The following is an 18,454-nucleotide window of genomic DNA, read 5'->3' as shown; positions in this document are numbered from 1 at the left end:
AGTAAAAATGTGTGCTGGAAATGCACATTTGATGACAATAATGACAATAAAACATTAGGTTCTCTATCATATTCAGTAAGAATTATAATTCAACATGTTAATTCTGCAACCCTGAATGTTCCTCAGTCATCAAATAAATATTTAATTATTACCTGATTAAACCAGAAGCCTTAATTGAAAATTACAATGTGTCGAGTACTATGGTCGGCCCTATGAGAACTCAAACGCATCAACCACATTGTCCCTGCCTTCAAAACACATAAATCTAATTCGGGAGTCCAGAATGTCTGCTCAAAACGATTAAATAATATTTATGTGGCTTCGGTTGAGTGGGAACATGAGGTCAACCATTTTGCAGATCATCAAATTGTGGACAGTAGTGAGACTCAGGATAAGAAATGTCTTATCAGTGCTGGACCCATAATTGTTCAAATGTGTCTATGAAAACAATTAATAGTATTGATAATCTTCCAAGACTGACCCAACTGCCCACTTGGTCACTAAATGAGGATAACCGATTTGATGTCTAGAAGAAGACACAAATTGGAAAGAAGGCCAGTCCTTCCTTTTTAGAGACTGAGAAGTAGAGACATTCTTTATGAAAGGGTGGTGATAAGCATGTTTTCAGGAAAACCTGGGTTAAGGGAAAACCTGGGTTTGATTGGGCATTGAGTTTGCAATGGGTAAAAACTTCATTTAGAGTAAAAAGAGTATTCTCTCCTTTTCCATGGGATGGGGAGGTGGTGGTTCTCTAGGATGTGCTTCTCAAATCCATAAGTGAATGAAATGCTGCTGGAGATCTTGTTTAAAGAAAGATTCAGATTCAGTAGATTTGGTGTGGGACCTGAGATTTTGAACTTTTAAAAATTTCCAGTTGTTGTTGGTCCATTCACCACACATTGAGGAGCAAGAACCTAGGGCACAAAAAAGAAACATATGAGGGAAAAGGTTCAGGAAATTCAGGTGAGGAAGCAGGTGTAGGTTGTTTTGGGAAGTGGGCACAGAGAGACATGTAGCTGTGCGAGTTTCATGTGGAATGAAGCATCCAGATGGGAGGTAAGATAGAGAGTATAAGGAAGAGCAGAGGTGGATTGGCTGTGAATCTAATGATGTTCAGCTTTGGGGACTCTCACTTGATAAAGCTGACATAGTAAGACATTTTTAAGCATCATTGCTTAAGGCTGCTGTCTCTTTTCCATTCTCACGTCTACTCTCTTTCTTGTCTGGTGATGCCAGTGTGACTCTGGGTATTTTGGGGATCTAACTAAAGGGAAATTGAGTCAAGGATACATTTAGTGGCTTGCAGTCACCTCTGTGTATACTTAAGTTACTGCTCGCCATCTCAGTGTAGCAGTGACTTGAAGGAATAATCCTAACTCCCAGGATACCATCTCACGCAGTGGTGAGGCTAAATGGTGCAGGTGCCATGTGATGGTACGAACTTTCCTAATGCACCTGGGCAATGGAAGACTGGAGGTAGTGGAGGAGAAACAAGCTTAGAAATGAATGGAACCAGAATCTAGTCTGAGGAAATTTTTTAAATTGTCAACTATAATATTTAATGCTGCATAGTCAGCTCTTAATAACATCTAATTCAATTGAAGTTCTCTCCTATTGGGAATGTTTTCAATAATGTAGCATATAAAATTATTAATGCCTCATACAATGAAATTATTTTTCATAGTGTACTGTATGCAATCAATAGAAATTATCCTGATACTGAAAAGTATATTGTGACAATTTTTTCTCATTACATTTAAAGCAGTAATTTATTAAGAAGAGATACATTTTGAATATAAGTAATGAATAGGCTATAATTTTGATAAATAATTAAATTAACAAACTGGAATGAATCATATGAATTCATTAGAAAAAGAAGTGGATACCCATTATTTTGAAATGAAATACTAACATGGACAAAAACAACATAAAACTTACACTACAACAGTACAGTGGAAACATCTAGAACAAACTGGTTAAAGATTATCGTTAATTAAAAAGTTTTAATGCCATTTACTAAGAAAATTTGAACTTCCACAAAATTTGAGAGTGCACATGTGAAAAAATATATGTTTTTTTCCCAAATTTGACAGTCATCTTAAACATTTACATGAAATTAGCAATAACTGTTTAGAAACTGAAAGAAACTTCTCTAAAATATCAATAATAATAAAAAACACACAGACAAGTTTTGATCCACAATGAGAGAAGAAAGTTTGGCTTATCTTTCTATTCTCTCTCCAGAAAATTATATCACAAAATTATCATATTGTTTGTCATATTATTATTATTTTATTATTGTCATATGAAGAGGCATTCAAAGCGTATGCAGGCCAAGAACTACAAGACAAAATGTAAAGATACATCAGGCAGGTAACAAAAATCTTATAGTTCTGGAGTTTTTGATATTTATGATATACACCAGCTTTGTAATTTATTTTGATTTCTTTTCTCATCTAAATAAATAATCTGGTCCTCGGTTGGGGAGAGAGACCAGAGGTGCTGTGGGATTCTTTCACATGTAACAGTGGGGAGGGATAAAACATGGAAGGACAGATCCTCTGAGAAGCAAAGCAGGGGTGAGCAGGGCTATGCTCCCATAGTGACTCTTGGATACACACAGAGGCATATATGCTCCCACAGGCACACTAAACCTCAAGGTTCTAAATGAAATATCTACAGGTAGTGCTCAGATTCTCTATTCTTGAGTTTTAATACTTTGGGAGACAATAACTGAACAGTTCAGAGCTTACTTTTTAGGTCATAGTTGTGGGGTCCTAACTGAGTTCTTACATGGGTCCTCGGACAAACTGATTAGCTTTGTAAGGCATCATTTTCCATATTGGTAAAATAGGGATCATAGTGTGGTTTTCACGTCTTCTTGGCTCTCATCGTATTATCTGGGATGCCTGGTATAATCACTCAGTTGTCTCCCGTGGGAAAAGAAACAGAGAAGGTCCTGGGAGAAGTATGAAAGTTCAAAGGCAAGTAGTCTCCCTTTATCTTAGTAATATCTTAGGAAGATTTGCAGTAGGCAGACTTGAAAAAGCAAAAAAACCCAAAAAAGTATGTTTGTGTTAAAATTAAATACAGACCCAGGGCTATCAGGTTGAAAACTAGGGGTAACTTTTGAGAAAATAACTCAAAATAATGTAAAATTTTGGGACACTAGCACTAATTATAAATCAGCCATAAATTTACTAGGTAGAATGTGAAAATTAATTATTATATGATTTTTTTTTTGTCTTTTGAACATGTATTATCTCTACCTATATAGATAGTTTGGACTTTGATTTAAGGTAGGCTTGATCTTGAATTTTAACTCTATTACTCCTAGGCTTCTGTGGTTGATAGGTGATGCACAGATGTGCTTCCCATTTTCTAGAAGCTGGCAGAGGTATCAATATCTGTAAGTGAACGCTTACTATCCCAGGCACTGTGCTGAGGGCTTGTGATATTATCTCACTTAATAATTATAATAACCCTATTTGGTTGACTCTGCTATTATCACTATTTTATAGATAAGGCATTTAAGGCACAGAAAAGCCAGAAACTTGCCCAAGGTTAAAAAATAACTAGCAGGTGAAAGTTAGGATTTGACTGCAGAAATTCTGATTCCAGAGCACATACTATAGATCATCTAAAATGGTCACCATTTTAGACTTGGCGGGAAAGAAAGAATATGAAGAAAACAATGTAAGAAAAGCAAGAAGACATATTATGCAGCACCTTGTGGCCTCATCCTTAAAACTCTTCATTTGTTGCAAAGGCAGAAAAGACCACTGAAGCCTGGTCTGAACTGGGGACGGCTTCATGAAAGAAGTGACTCAAACTGATGGCTGCAGGAAGAACCAGCATTTAGGTAACCAATTAAAACAACCAGATAACATGATGTGTTACCACTTGTGGAGCCAGACCTCAGTGGTGAAAAGAAACAAAACCTTGCCCTAGCAAATATTTTGACCCAAGTTAGAGAAAACCAGTAGAAGTAAGCCCAAACAAGACGCTGAAGTTTCCTCCTGCCTTAAAAGAAATGGAATGTCCTGATTCAAGTCATAAATCTTGCTAGTGAATCTCTCAAGAGTATTAGCAATAGATTATTGCATGTGTGTATTTAAGGGACAAATGACTATTTCTCCCTCAATAGAAAGTCATTTCAAAATCATACAGTAAGCAACAGAAGAATCTGAGTCAGTTTGTGCCAAATCAAACTTCAAGGACTGTCTCTGCAAAGTTCACCTGGATTTTCCCTGGCAGAAAATCTGTTATTGAAATATGTGGGACTGGTTGTACAAGAAGGAGTTAGACCAGTTCTGGGGAAATCATGACTCATGGTAATTCAGTCCTCATGTGATCTTGGCAGAGATCAAGAACGACTCTACAACAGCTGGGGAATCTGCAGGGGATACCTCTGTGAATGGTCGATGATGAACGGCCGACGGGACCATGGGGCTTTGATTTAGTTGAAAGGGTTCTAACTGACATAGTATACCTGTGAATATGGCTCTGTATTTTGGGGAATAGCAACAAATGTTTTTCATTCTTTGGTCCCAGAACATCTAGTTATATTTATTGAGTGGATAACTGAAACAAGATGACCCTGGCATCTTAAAGCATTGTTGAATTTCTGAGATTTTTTTTTTTCAAATCACAGGGCCAAACCATCACTTCGTTTTGAGCTCCTAATGAGCTGAGGATAATATTTAGCCTGACATTGATCTTTAAGTATAAAAGCTTAAATTATCTGAGTTCATGTTAACTCTGCAGTCATGCCAAGAGCTGCCACCTTCTTGAGATACCTTAGGCTCCAATGAGGAGTAATTTCGGTAGCACAGTGGCACTAGGGATGAATGGTTTTGCTTTTTAACTACATGATTGGCTCCTAAGACTAAAATTTAGAATATAGAATTGTTATTCGTATACGTCTGGCTAGTGATAGCTTCATAAAAGTGTGGTCCTTGACTCACAGAATTTTGGGACCTTAGAATTTCAAGTCCAATTTTTTCCATTGCTATTTCTCTCTACCTAGGGTGATAGTTGAAATATTTAACAACTAAGATGGCTAGACACTGACCAATGAGAAACAAAAAAGCATTTGTTTGTTGAATGACAACACTACCTATTTCATAAAGGTAAGGGCAGATTAAATGAGGAAGCATTTGTAGTATCTAGATAGTAGGTACTCAGTATATACACAATACATATTTATTAATTTATTTGATTTCATCACATCACTGTATTCTTTCTCAATGTGTATTCCTATCTATTGCTGAATTTTCAGTAGATTCTCTCCCTCCCTCTGTCTCTCTCTCTTTGGGGGGATTTCAATAAACTGGTTTATGGTTTCAATAAACTGACATACAGGGCCTTCCTTGGTGGCACAGTGGTTAAGAATCCACCTGCCAATGCAGGGGACACGGGTTCGAGCCCTGGTCCAGGAACATCTCACATGCTGTGGAGCAACTAAGCCCGTGTGCCACAACTACTGAGCCTGCAAGCCACAACTACTGAAGCCTGCACACTCTAGGGCCTGTGCTCTGCAACGAGAGAAGCCACCGCAATGAGAAGTCCGCACAACGCAATGAAGAGTAGCCCCCACTAGCTGCAACTAGGGAAAGCCCTCGTGCAGCAACGAAGACACAACGCAGCCAAAAATAAAAATAAATAAAATAAATAATTAAAAAAAAACACCTGACATCCATTTGTTTAAGCTGCTACCTGTAAATACCTATAGCATAGATTTTATCACTCAGTCAACTAACGTTAAACTCTTACTCTTGGCTCTAGCATTTTCTAGACTTTGTGAAAAATAAAATAATTAGATATAGTGATGCCCAAAGTAAAACTTACATGTATAGTTGGTGTAACACTTTCTAAACTATGTACTGCAGAATATTAGTGGGTTTTCAAGGTGTTCATGGGCCAATAAATTGAAGATACTCTGGTTAAACATTTTTTTTAAATTATAGGACTTCACTGACCTTTTAATATCTCATGACTGCTGTGAAAATTTAAAGGCAACCATAAAATTATATCATGCAGTGTTTCTCAAACTGATGTGACCTTGGGACACTTATTTTTATTAGAATACTTACTCACATTTATTAGGACACTAGTATTCCACAGAACTGATTCTGCGAAATGATTTAAGGGCTGAGAATCAAAAACACCTGGGCACTCATCATTTGTCTGCCACCAAGCAACTATATGAAATTAGGCAAGTTGCTTAAACTTTTCTGTGCCTCTATTTTCCCAACTTTTAAATGGTAGTAATAAGACCAATACCACCATCATCTAACTACCATATAGAAAAGGAAGTAGGAAGACAAATGTGAAAGTAATTTTGAAAAGTCTCATCTGTATACAATTGCATACCCTCGTAAGTCAACTAGAAGAGAATAATGAAAGACAATTTATAGAATCATACTGGAAACTACTTAATTGTGTGATACTTTTGGATCATTTCCTGTGATGATCATGAATATCTTACAAACATTGCTTTTCATTAAAAATTGAAAACAATAGCTATAAATTGTCAATCAAGGATAATAATGATTCTAAATTTATCAAAGTCTGAATACAAATGACTCTGTTTTCTGCACTATTACTCTAACAACTTGATAGAAAGCCCTCGGAAGCAGATGGCTCATAGTTGCTAAACAGTTTCACATGAAATTGTACTCATGAAGAAACAAGCAGCATGATGTAATTTTTGGACTGTCTTCACAAAACAAAGTTAATGTGTTTCACTTAATTCCCAATACATGTTCAATTATAGGATTTTTTTCTATCAAAAGATATGTAATAGTTTAAAAAATTCTTTTTAGAATCATCAAATAAGACCAAAATAATTATGCATCAGTCCTTTGATATGTATGTGGAAACATGTATTGGACAAACAGTTTCAGGAGAACAGAAATTTCTCTTTTAGTATGTCACAGGGAAAGTGGTTATCTTTGTTTTCATGGGTTGAATGATTCCCAAAGACATTACTGGTGTTTTGACTTGGGTTTTTAATTGTCTTTGTGGTTTTCATAGACTGCTGTCACAGCCAACAAGGAAAACCAGTATAAGGATGGTGTACTGTCCCCCAAAAAGTGCAAAAAAGGAAAGGACACAAAGAAGGCTAATGGGAAGGGTCAGGGATACTCAGTGACTAAAATGAACGTGATGAGAGTTGGCAATTCAGCCTTGTCCTTCTCTGTGCTACAAAAGGCAATGTTAGTCTGTGAGAAGAAGTCGGAATGCTGCATTCAGGTTTAAGATGTGTTAGATAAGAACCTTTGCTTTCTCACTTTCAAGCTGTATGATTTGGGGGCAAGTTACATGGTGCTTAAACCCTAGTTTTCTCTCCTGTATTATGGGGATATTATTATTTACCTCAGAGGTTGAAAGAAGTGTTCAATAAAAAAACCAAATCTATAACAGTGACTGGTGTACAGTAGGCACTCAATATGCATTTCAGAACATGAGTTGTGAAGAGAAACCCTTTCACCAATTGATGGTAGCAATATTCCCATTATTTCTAGCAGTCACTTTATATGTACCATTTTAATGAGAAACCAGCCCCTTTGAAGTCCCTGGGAACAACAGAAAAAGAATATAGGAGAGCAGTGCTTACTATGGATACCCCAAACACTTCCCTTGCACATATGGGACCTTCAGATTGGATCTGGAAACTCTCTGTGAGAGTTTCACTACCTTTGGAGACCACCCAGAAGCTCCAGCTGGAGCACACTGTGGCTCACTTTCCCTGGATTAGGAGCCAAGAGGAACCTATTACACATCTGCTCTGCTCTCTGTCCTGAATACCCAGTCTCTTTATAGTATAGCTCTAAGAAATGGACCCAAAGTCTGAGCCACATGTTTTGAAGACTATCTTTGTGAGCTTTCTCCTGACTCTAGTCAGGGATTCCTGGCCCTCTTAATTGTATCTGAATCACTTTCTTAAATTCTGTTTACAAGCAATGTCGCCTGAAATATTTTTCATTAAATTGACCAACCCAGAAATTAATATGTGCTTTCATGGTGTGAAAAGAATTCTCCAAGTCTTTGCTATTTGACACGTTAAAGATTCTACCCTTTGACACAGGTTTGTATTCAGTAAACTGCTATTCCACTGGTTTATTGAAGACAGTAACACCTCAGAGATAACAGTCAGATGGTAGTCTCATGCAATGATTCACATTCAGACGACTATGAAGTGCTACAGATCTGAGTTCAAATTGCAGATTCACTAGTTACTATTTCTATGATACTGAACAAGACACTTGACTTCTCTCAATGTCACTTTTCTTTTTTTTAAGTTTTTGGCTGCACCCCATGGCATGTGGGATCTTAGTTCCCTGACCAGGGATCGAACCCATGCCTCCTGCATTGGAAGGCAGAGTCTTAACCACTGGACCATCGGGGAGGTCCCAATGTCACTTTCCTAATCAATAACATGAAGATAATAGTGTCTGTCATAGGACTGTTGTGAAATTTAAATGAGAAAATACATAGAGAGTGTAAAGCATAATGCCTTGGTCATAGTTAATCTTCAGTCCCTGTTACCTATTCTTATAATAATTATATTTTTATTTGCCTGTCACATCAGTAAAACAAAGGATGTTGCAGCCACCAAGCCATCACATTACAGCCGCCCAGGCAGTGAACCCTGAAAGAACTCAGGATGGAGACAAACAAGCTGCTCACTGCCAAGCCTTCAGCCACTGCAGTCACTGCCAACTGTGCACCTTGAGGGGATTCAGGATGGAGAGAAGCAGGATATGGCCCCAGAGAGCTGAGGTGCATTTCAAAGGAATGATTTCAGTGAACCCAGTCTCTTGCATCTTCCCACACATAGAAAAGCACCAAATTCCTTAACTTGAGGTATCTGGTTTTCTTTAATTAACAGTAACCTTTTGATGTTCAGACTACCTGGTCTTTGTTGCAAAAACTCCTGTATTTACTAGATCCCCCCACCCCCACCCCTTGCCTCTTTGGAGCAGTCTCTCAGAGTTCAGGCTTGAAGCCCTCAGAATGTCCACCGAATAAAACATAATTCTCAAAACGAAAATTATATTTTTATTAAAAATAAAACATAGGGAGATAGTCAAATGTAACGTTGCTTTTTGATAAATTGAATTGGGGAAAGAAGAAGGTGCAGTTTAAACTAGAAAGCAACTAATGAAGAATTTATTTTGGGAAAACAGATTCAGTTTTGGAAAAGAACTCAGAAGATGCAAATTAGTATATAATGGGAAGTAGCCAGCTATTTCCCCAAAGAGTTTCCTACTTTTCCTTTGTATCGTCAATATATGAAAAACAAATTTCTAAGTAGAGGATAGTTCTTTAACTCAGCTACTAGATGTATTTTGCTAACCAAATTATATCAAAGATAGTTTAGATTTGCATTTTGTTGTAGTTTTTAGGTTAAGAATGACTTCAGTGACTTTTTAGAATCCTTTTTTCTTGCATTTATGTACAAGATTTTAAAAAAAATTATTTGTTATTTCTCATGACTAAAGAAAATTATACTTTCTACTGGTGAAATGTGGGAAGTGAAATGAGGTGGCTATCTTACTTTTTGTAGATTTATTGAATTTGTTAACATAATCAGAAAATCTTTAACTCAGTTTCTTATTTAGTACATTTCTTTCAAAATATGAGGAGTCTGAAGTTAAATTTTGGTCTAGTGCTAAACTGAAAATACCTGTTAGTGCAGCTGAAATGCCACTTCTATAAACTTTTGTTCTTTATTGCAACTGAAAATGACAAATTCAATAAAACTTGTTAGATTCTCTCATAGTTTCTTTCTCCAAACCCCACCATTATTTAACTAAATGTAAAAGTTCATAAATAACGATATAATACTTTCAAGTTTTCCATGGTTAAGCTACACTGTAGATACATGATCCCATAATCACAATTCCTGAATCTCTAATTATATAAGGGCTATGGTTAGTGGAATGGAGACTAAAACAATTTTTTACAATACAGTTTAGAAATAGAATGATTTCATAGATATTTAGTGTTGCAATATATCCAAGGATAAAGAAAGCAATTTGGATATTATGTACTGAAAATAAGACCTTATCTAATATATTCGGATTACTGGAAATTAATTTTTCTGTACCTAATTTGCTTTAATCTTCCAGTTTGCTGTATTTAGATACAGAGACAATTAAGTTTCTAATTTTGCTGAAACTGCTCTTGTGTGACAATCACAGTCACCTCAGACCAACTTAGACCAATGTTAAATCCATAGGCTTTAGTTTAGCTTTGTTTTAATTAATTAATTTATTTATTTATTTTTGGCTGCGTCGGGTCTTCATTGCTGTGCACGGTCTTTCCCTAGTTGTGGCGAGCGGGGGCTACTCTTCGTTACGGTGCGTGGGTTTTTCATTGTGGTGGCTTCTCTTGTTGTGGAGCACGGGCTCTAGGCGCACGAGCTTCAGTAGTTGTGGCATGTGGGCTCAGTAGTTGTGGCTCGCTGGCTCTAGAGAACAGGCTCAGTAGTTGTGGCATGCGAGCTCAGTTGCTCCGTGGCATGTGGGATCTTCCTGGACCAGGGCTCGAACCCGTGTCCCCTGCTTTGGCAGGCGGTTTCTTAACCACTTCACCACAAATACGGTAAATCTAATTAACAAATTAGTCTCAGGGAAGATAATCATATTTAAAATAGATACGTATTTTCCAGACCAATCAGAATGTTTTCCATCTAAGGACTATTGAAAAATATTTTGAAGGCTCGTTTCCAAACATCTGTAACGTGTTTTTTGTTAAAATCTCCTAATTCTCTATGGCTATTCTCTATATTTTACAATCTTGTAAGAAATCCCTAATTTAGCAGCAGGATATTACTGGAGGTCATTTTTTTAGGGGAGCCAAAGACCTGCATTTTAAACCCAGTCTGGCACACACTCTCTCATTGACCCTGGGCAATATGACAAGTCTCTCTGGAACTTGGTTTCTTCAAACGTGAAATTAAAGACATAGTCTATAATCTCCTGTTTAGGGTACCAGTATTCATTAATAGGGCTCCAAAAATAAAGGCCTTATTTGGATCTGTTTTTTTCCCATGGATGAAATAGATGATTAATTATTTAGTTCACAGAAAGGACTCTGGGACAAACAGTATTTCTCCTTATAGTCTTAGGGACTAAAAGTTCCGTAAGGACATCAGCTGATCAAAGCATATCATTTTCTGAAAGGATTCATTAGTTAATTAGAATTTTAGCAGGTATGAGTTCTCTGATTAAGCTATCTCCTCTCTTTGTCCCCTAGGATGAGTTTGGGACCCTGAAGTCCCCAATATATTTTGATGGTAAATAGAGACTCAGGATATGAGGCATTGACAGGCTGGTGACAGGCCTAGTGATGTTTGGGGAAATGGAATTTAATAAGAAATGTTATTGAAAAGAAGTGGAAATGGCAAGATAATCCAGTTCTTTCAAAATTTTGCATGCTACTAACTCTTTTCCAATCTAGGAGAAAAGTCAGCAAGGGTGCATGGTACTTTTGAGGGAAAGCCTCTGAGCAGATCAGATTAAGAAAAGTGAACTAGGAATTTTGCAAACACTAAGCTTATCTCAGCGACCTTCAAAGCAAGAAAGTTACACTTAACCTTAATTAGGTAAATTATTTGTCTCCAAAATAAAGTCACATCATTCTGTCCCTGTTTTCTATTTTCAGCCCGAGTTAATATATCTCTTTGAACTCTCTTGAATACATTTTATTTTCAAATTGCATGAAATTGTGTTGAAGAAACTTCCCACTACATGCTTTCTTCCAACTGGCTTCCTTGTAAAGCAAACAGCCTATTTTACCTTAAATGACTGTAATAGTAAATGCCTGGTTGACTTTGAAGTCCAGCCGGGTTGTATGAGAAGGTAGCAATTATCCTCCAACTGAAAAGGGGTCTTACTGTTTTCTTTTCTTAACCCTCCATGGACATAGTATTTATGAACCATTGATAGAAATCTCAAGATTATTTTCAATCTTTCTTGCTTTGCCAAACATATTCACATTATAGTATTAACCAGGCATTCTGGAATCAGGGAACTCCTTAAACTTTTAGGATTTAATTCTCTCCATGTATATTTTCATTTCCTATCCATCATCTACGACTAATTTCTAAATTCACCTATAAACCAGACCGGAAAGCAAACTAAAAACTGGAGTTTCTGTTCACTGGAAAAGTTTTCCCAAGAAAATATGACTTGCCTTTAATTACTCCAGCATTGCTATTATTTAACTTTTATTGGGGGAAAAAATCTCAGTAAGGTAAAATCCCATCATCACCCAAAAGCTGTTTTGCTTAAATACAAGTGTCAAGGTTAAATTGGTCTATTATAGTTTATTGGCTTTCCCTAATGGTTGATTTGAGTAATTCAGCAAGGATTATTTGCCCTAAATTACATTATATACGAAGTTTCTAAAATTTACCAGTTGGTTATATTCTAAGTTTCTTTTTACACATACAACACACTCAACTAGTAATTTACACTGGAGAAAATGAATAGTAATAGACTGTTAAAGCTAAGAATAACATCCAACTGTTTAAAGGATAAAATTTTATAGAAAGCAATTTATATTAAGTTTATAAAAGGCAATTTCAAAACTCTATTATAAAATAATTCCATTTTTGTAAATAACATACATACAAAACATTTGAATAATAAGATTAGAGTGGTTTTAATTTTGGTTTTGTATTCTAAAATGTCCGCATTACAAATGCATCAGTTTTGTAGTAAAATAATTTAAATTTTCTTTTAAAACCTAAGTAAGGTCATTACAATTGTTGTGAATTTTTTCAGCTATTTCATATTTCGTTATATATAGTATAGTCTTAAATAAATTAAGCAAATAGATCAAGGAGCAAAAATAGTAATTTATACATATAAACCAAAATAGTATTTATTATTTCTGTAACTTCCTAAAATGCACCATTGCATTTATTTCTCTATATTTTTTTCTTACACTTTAAACATTTCAAATTCTTCACACGTATGTTTGACATCAATACCTTTATCACCACCAGGAAAGGCTAAATGATCAACAGTGCTGGTCTTTTGACTATGTGAATGATGTTTCCCCTTAGACTTTTATTTAGATGAATTAAGTCGTAGCTCTACATAAGTTTGGCCAAATGTTTTCCCCACTGATCATGATCAAGATGGCTATCCCCACAGGTATGTGTCATAGGGAAACAATCTTCTCAGAACAGATCTTTCTTCTGCTGATGAAGCTTTAATCAAGTCATTGTCATTTCATGTACTTGTATCTCACGAAATTCTTGTGTCAACTAACTTGGGTTTCATACTTCTTTTCAAAAGAGTGTTGCATTTGAATTTCAATGAAAATTTATTCCTTTTTTAAAAAAAAAAAACATGTTTTATTTGGAAATAATTTCAAACTTGTAGAAATGTTTCAAGAATAAAAATAGTACCTTGACTATCCAAATGCCCTTTACCTAAATTCACCTATGTTAACATTTTGCCCCATTTGCTTTTTCATTTTCTCTCTCTTTTCCCCCATATGAGCCTAGGTTGCATGTGTCATGTCCATTTACTCTTACATACTTTAGTGTATATATCATAAGGAGAAAAATAATCCCTTACATAGCCACAGAATAGTTATCAACTTCAGTAAATTTAACTTTGATATACTGCTTTTCTATCTATAGTATGAATTTCCATTTTGTTAATTAGCTCAAAAATGATCTTCATACACACTGATTTATGGTATCTCAATGTTAGGACACTGACCCTCATTCATTGAGGAAAATTATCATAAATACAATCAGATGAAACTTTCCATGATGTCTACAATGAAGATGTTGTCCACTGTATTTTAAGGTGTTTCCTTTATGAGGATCCATAGCAGAAACTTGAGTCGAGTCTTACCACCAGAAATAGATGTGTGCCTCTTGAATACCCATGGTCATTGAGCATGCTTTCATGTTTACCTTGGCTATCAAGAAATCTAAAGCCAGAATTAGGTGGCAATTCTTCAAGAATGCATGGTGGGGGGGCAAAGTCAAGATGGCCTACTAGAAGGACGCAGAATTCGCATCTCCTCATGACTATGTCACCTACCAGGCACCGGTGGGGGACCATGGACAAGGGGATGGGAGGAACCCCCATGACTGGGTAGGATGTGGGGCGTGGAGGGAGTGAAGGGGAGGAGAAGTGGAGGCGGGAAAGGACTGGCACCCCTGAGGGGAGGCTGAGGGAAGGGAAAGGATCCCACACCCAAAGGGGGAACTCAGGGAACCATTGGGAGGGCAGAGAATCAAAAGGGAGTGTGGCCAGGTTTCCCCTGCCCACTTGGACCCCCAGGAACCTGTTGAGATCCCAGGCCTGACCCTCTGCCCACCTAGGTCCCTCCAGCTGCGCGGGTCCTGAGGGAGTGCGAGGGAGGGAAGGGGGAGCAAAAGTAAAAGCCAGACCTCCAGAACAGGCACCCCTGAGGGGGGGTGGCTAAGGGAGGGAAGGAGTTCCTACTCTCAGTGGGACACACCCACAGTTAGGGGTCCAATGGCAACAGGGGAGACCCTGGGGGAGATGGTGGGGGAGTGGTGGGGAGGAACGTAAGGGAAAAAGGCCAGTGCTTTTCCTCTCCACTTAGGCACCGGGGAGCCTGCTGGGCCCCTGGGCCCAACCCTCTGCCCTTGGAGCCTCCGTCCTGTTGTGCAGAGCCCAAGCCCCACCCCTATACCCCACCCAGAGCCCTACCTCTACATTCGGAGACCCCCTCTGTGACCCCCTCCAATAAAATGGGCCTAAACCCCACCCACACACCCTCACTCAGGGCCCTACCTCCAGTCACTGGAACTCCACATTCCAGAGGCCCTCCTTTCGATGTGCTGCCTTTCCCCTTCCACACAGGTCCTAAGCAGAGGCTGTGCCCCATGCTCGAATGTCACCCCCCACCCAAATAGCCAAAACAATCTTGAGAATGAAAAACGGACTGGAGGAATCAGGCTCCTGGACTTCAGACTATACTAAAAACCTACAGTAATCAAGACAGTATGGTACTGGCACAAAAACAGAAATATAGATCAATGGAACAGGATAGAAAGCCCAGAGATAAACCCACACACACAAGGTCACCTTATCTTTGATAAAGGAGGCAAGAATATACAATGGAGAAAAGACAGCCTCTTCAATAAGTGGTGCTGGGAAAACTGGACAGCTACATGTAAAAGAATGAAATCAGAACACTCCCTAACACCATACACAAAAATAAACTCAAAATGGATTAAAGACCTAAATGTAAGGCCAGACACCATCAAACTCTTAGAGGAAAACATAGGCAGAACACGCTATGACATAAATCACAGCAAGATTCTTTTTGACCCACCTCCTAGAGAAATGGGAAAAAAATAAACAAATGGGACCTAATGAAACTTAAAAGCTTTTGCACAGCAAAGGAAACCATAAACAAGATGAAAAGACAATCCTCAGAAAGGGAGAAAATATTTATAAATGAAGCAACTGACAAAGGATTAATCTCCAAGATTTACAAGCAGCTCATGCAGCTCAATATCAAAAAAAACCCAACAATGCAATCCAAAAATTGGGCAGAAGACCTTAACAGACATTTCTCCTAAGAAGACATACAGATTGCCAACAAACACATGAAAGGATGCTCAACATCACTAATCATTAGAGAAATGCAAATCAAAACTACAATGAGTTGTCACCTCACACCAGTCAGAATGTCCATCATCAAAATATCTACAAACAATGAATGCTGGAGAGGGTGTGGAGAAAAGGGAACCCTCTTACACTATTGGTGGGAATGTAAATTGATTCAGCCACTATGGAGAACAGTATGGAGGCTCCTTAAAAAACTAAAAATAGAACTACCAAACGATCCAGCAATCCCATTATTGGGCATATACCCTGAGAAAACCATAATTCAAAAAGAGTCACATGCCACAATGTTCACTGCAGCTCTATTTGCATTAGCCAGGACATGGAAGCAACCTAAGTATCCACTGAGAGATGAATGGATAAAGAAGATGTGGCACATATATACAATGGAATATTACTCAGCCATAAAAAGAGATGAAATTGAATTATTTGTAGTGAAGTGGTTGGACCTGGAGACCATCATACAGAATGAAATAAGTCAAAAAGAGAAAAACAAATACCGTATGCTAACACATATATATGGAATCTAAAAAAAAACCAAAATGGTTCTGATGAACCTAGGGGCAGGACAGGAATAAAGATGCAGATGTAGAAAATGGACTTGAGGACACGGGGAGGGGGAAGAGTAAGCTGGGACAAAGTAAGAAAGTGGCATGGACATATATACACTACCAAATGTAAAATAGATAGTTAGTGGGAAGCAGCTGCATAGCACAGGGAGATCAGCTTGGTGCTTTGTGTCCACCTAGAGGGGTGGGATAGGGAGGGTAGGAGGGGGACACAAGAGGGAGGAGATATGGAGATATATGTACATGTTTAGCTGATCCACTTTGTTATACAGCGGCAACTAACACACCATTGTAAAGCAATTATATTCCAATAAAGATGTTAAAAAGAAAAGAAAAGAAAAAAGTAAAAGAAAAGAAAAGAAAGAAAAAAAAGCCTGCTTTAATTCCTTCCAGATCAAAGGCCAGGTATAAATAACCAAATAAATGGAATGAACACATATATACATTCATACATACATCCATAATGGGCAAAAAAATCATATATATCTATATAGATATAGGTATAGATATAGATATAGATATATAATGTTGTACTTAAAGACAAATAAAATGCCTCTAACCATATGTCTGTTGGTAGCATCTCCTCACATGCCCCTTTTTCTCACCCAGCTTCTTATATTTTCATCAGAGAATCAGGCACCGAAATCACATCCTCCAGAAGGCTATCCCTCTGATCCTCTTACCAATCTCAGAATTCCTAGCAATCTATGCAGAGTCTAATCATGGCAAAGCATGGTAGATCATTGCCAACTTCACCAAGACACGTACAGGTGACACTTAGAAGTAAAGACCTATCAAGTACCCTGGACAGCTTGATAGTAAAGAAGGTTTTGTAGCTTTCATGCTGCTAGATTTAATCCATTTTCATATTCCAGACCCCTTTTGGTTCCTGGCATCATTCATATCCTAAGCTGCTCCACGAAGGCTGAAGTCACACATGTGAGCCAACTTCAGGAACAGGAGAAGGCTTTCAGTCTTCCATAACAATGGCTTTTGTTCTCCTTTTTTATTTTGAAAACCTTTTTGGTCAAAACCCTAAATGGAGCTGATTCAATTCAGAACACTTTGGCAGTAAAAAACCAGAGACTGCTGGGTCGGACATAAAAATGTGATATTTAGAGAACATTTTCTTGAGATTTCTTTTTTTAAAAACTCATCTTCTTACAAGTCAGGGTGTTGTTTCCTGTGTGGGAAGCCCCATGCCAACCTATACCGAGTTGTCTCTAATGGGCAGCACAGGGGCTTTGAATGGTTTCATTGATCCCTCACTTGGAAATGTATTTGATAGTTTAGAAAATACAGCCACACTCATGACCTTGCCTGATCTTCACAGTAACCCAGTGAGATAATCACAACATGGATTATGATGTTTATTTTATAGATGAGGAAATTGTGGCCCAGTGAGTTTAAAGCTGTCCAAGATCAGAAAAAATCTGCCTGCGTTCTATTTGTTCTATTGCAAACCCCAAACCAAACTTACCACTTATCCATTTCACTGGTGGCATACCCATGCTTTCAGTCTTCCAGGATAAATAGCTTAGATTAATCGTCAACTTTTCCTTCTCTGGAACTTTCTACACTCTGTGAAGAAGCCAAGCTCTGCTGTCTTTGGTCCGAAATGTCCCTGCCATCTGTTCCTTCCTTCTGTCACTTCATCACCCTCTGACTGCTATTGCTGTGTTACCGTGGACCGAAATTCTAGTAACCATTTTCCAACTGGTCAGCCTGCTACCAGCTTCTTTCTGATTCTAATACAAATCTGTTACCAGAGTGCCCTGTCTCTCTAACGTATATAAACAATCATGATCCTTCCTGCTTTAGAATCTACAGTAGATTTATACTGCAAGTGAAAAGTTCAGATTGCTCAAGCTGTGAAGCAGAGACCTCAACGGTATTACCAACTTCATTTATAATTTTATTTTCTACTACAATATGCACTCCCAACCTGTAACTTGTATTACAGCTGTCGACTGAAAAAAAATGCACAACCTAAAAGTTGAGAATTATATTTTATTCAGCGGACATACTGAGGACTTAAGCCTGGGACACAGCCTCTCAGATAGCTCTGAGGGACTGTTCCAATGAGGTAAGGGAGGGGCCAGAATATGTAGTTTTTTGCACAATAAACAAACAAACAAACAAAAAACCCCAGGTAGTTGGAACATCAAAACATTACTGTTAATTAAAGAAAACCAGACATCTCCAGTTAATGAATTTAGCCCTCTTCTGTGTATGGAAAGA

General features: G+C 37.7%; 1 long non-coding RNA gene across 1 annotated transcript in view; it reads right to left on the bottom strand.

Annotated features, from left to right (window-relative positions):
* Positions 1–639: 639 nt before the first annotated feature.
* Positions 640–18,454, bottom strand: part of LOC137772684 (uncharacterized) — a 42,072-nt gene continuing 24,257 nt past the window's right edge. The window contains exon 3 of the long non-coding RNA XR_011075518.1: positions 640–914. This is a non-coding gene — a long non-coding RNA (uncharacterized lncRNA). The remainder of the gene's footprint in view (positions 915–18,454) is intronic.

Source organism: Eschrichtius robustus, chromosome 11, assembly GCF_028021215.1.
Source record: "Eschrichtius robustus isolate mEscRob2 chromosome 11, mEscRob2.pri, whole genome shotgun sequence".
Classification (NCBI taxonomy): domain Eukaryota; kingdom Metazoa; phylum Chordata; class Mammalia; order Artiodactyla; family Eschrichtiidae; genus Eschrichtius; species Eschrichtius robustus.
The sequence above is the reverse complement of the archived record's forward strand: the minus strand, read 5'-3'. Positions and strand labels throughout refer to the sequence as shown.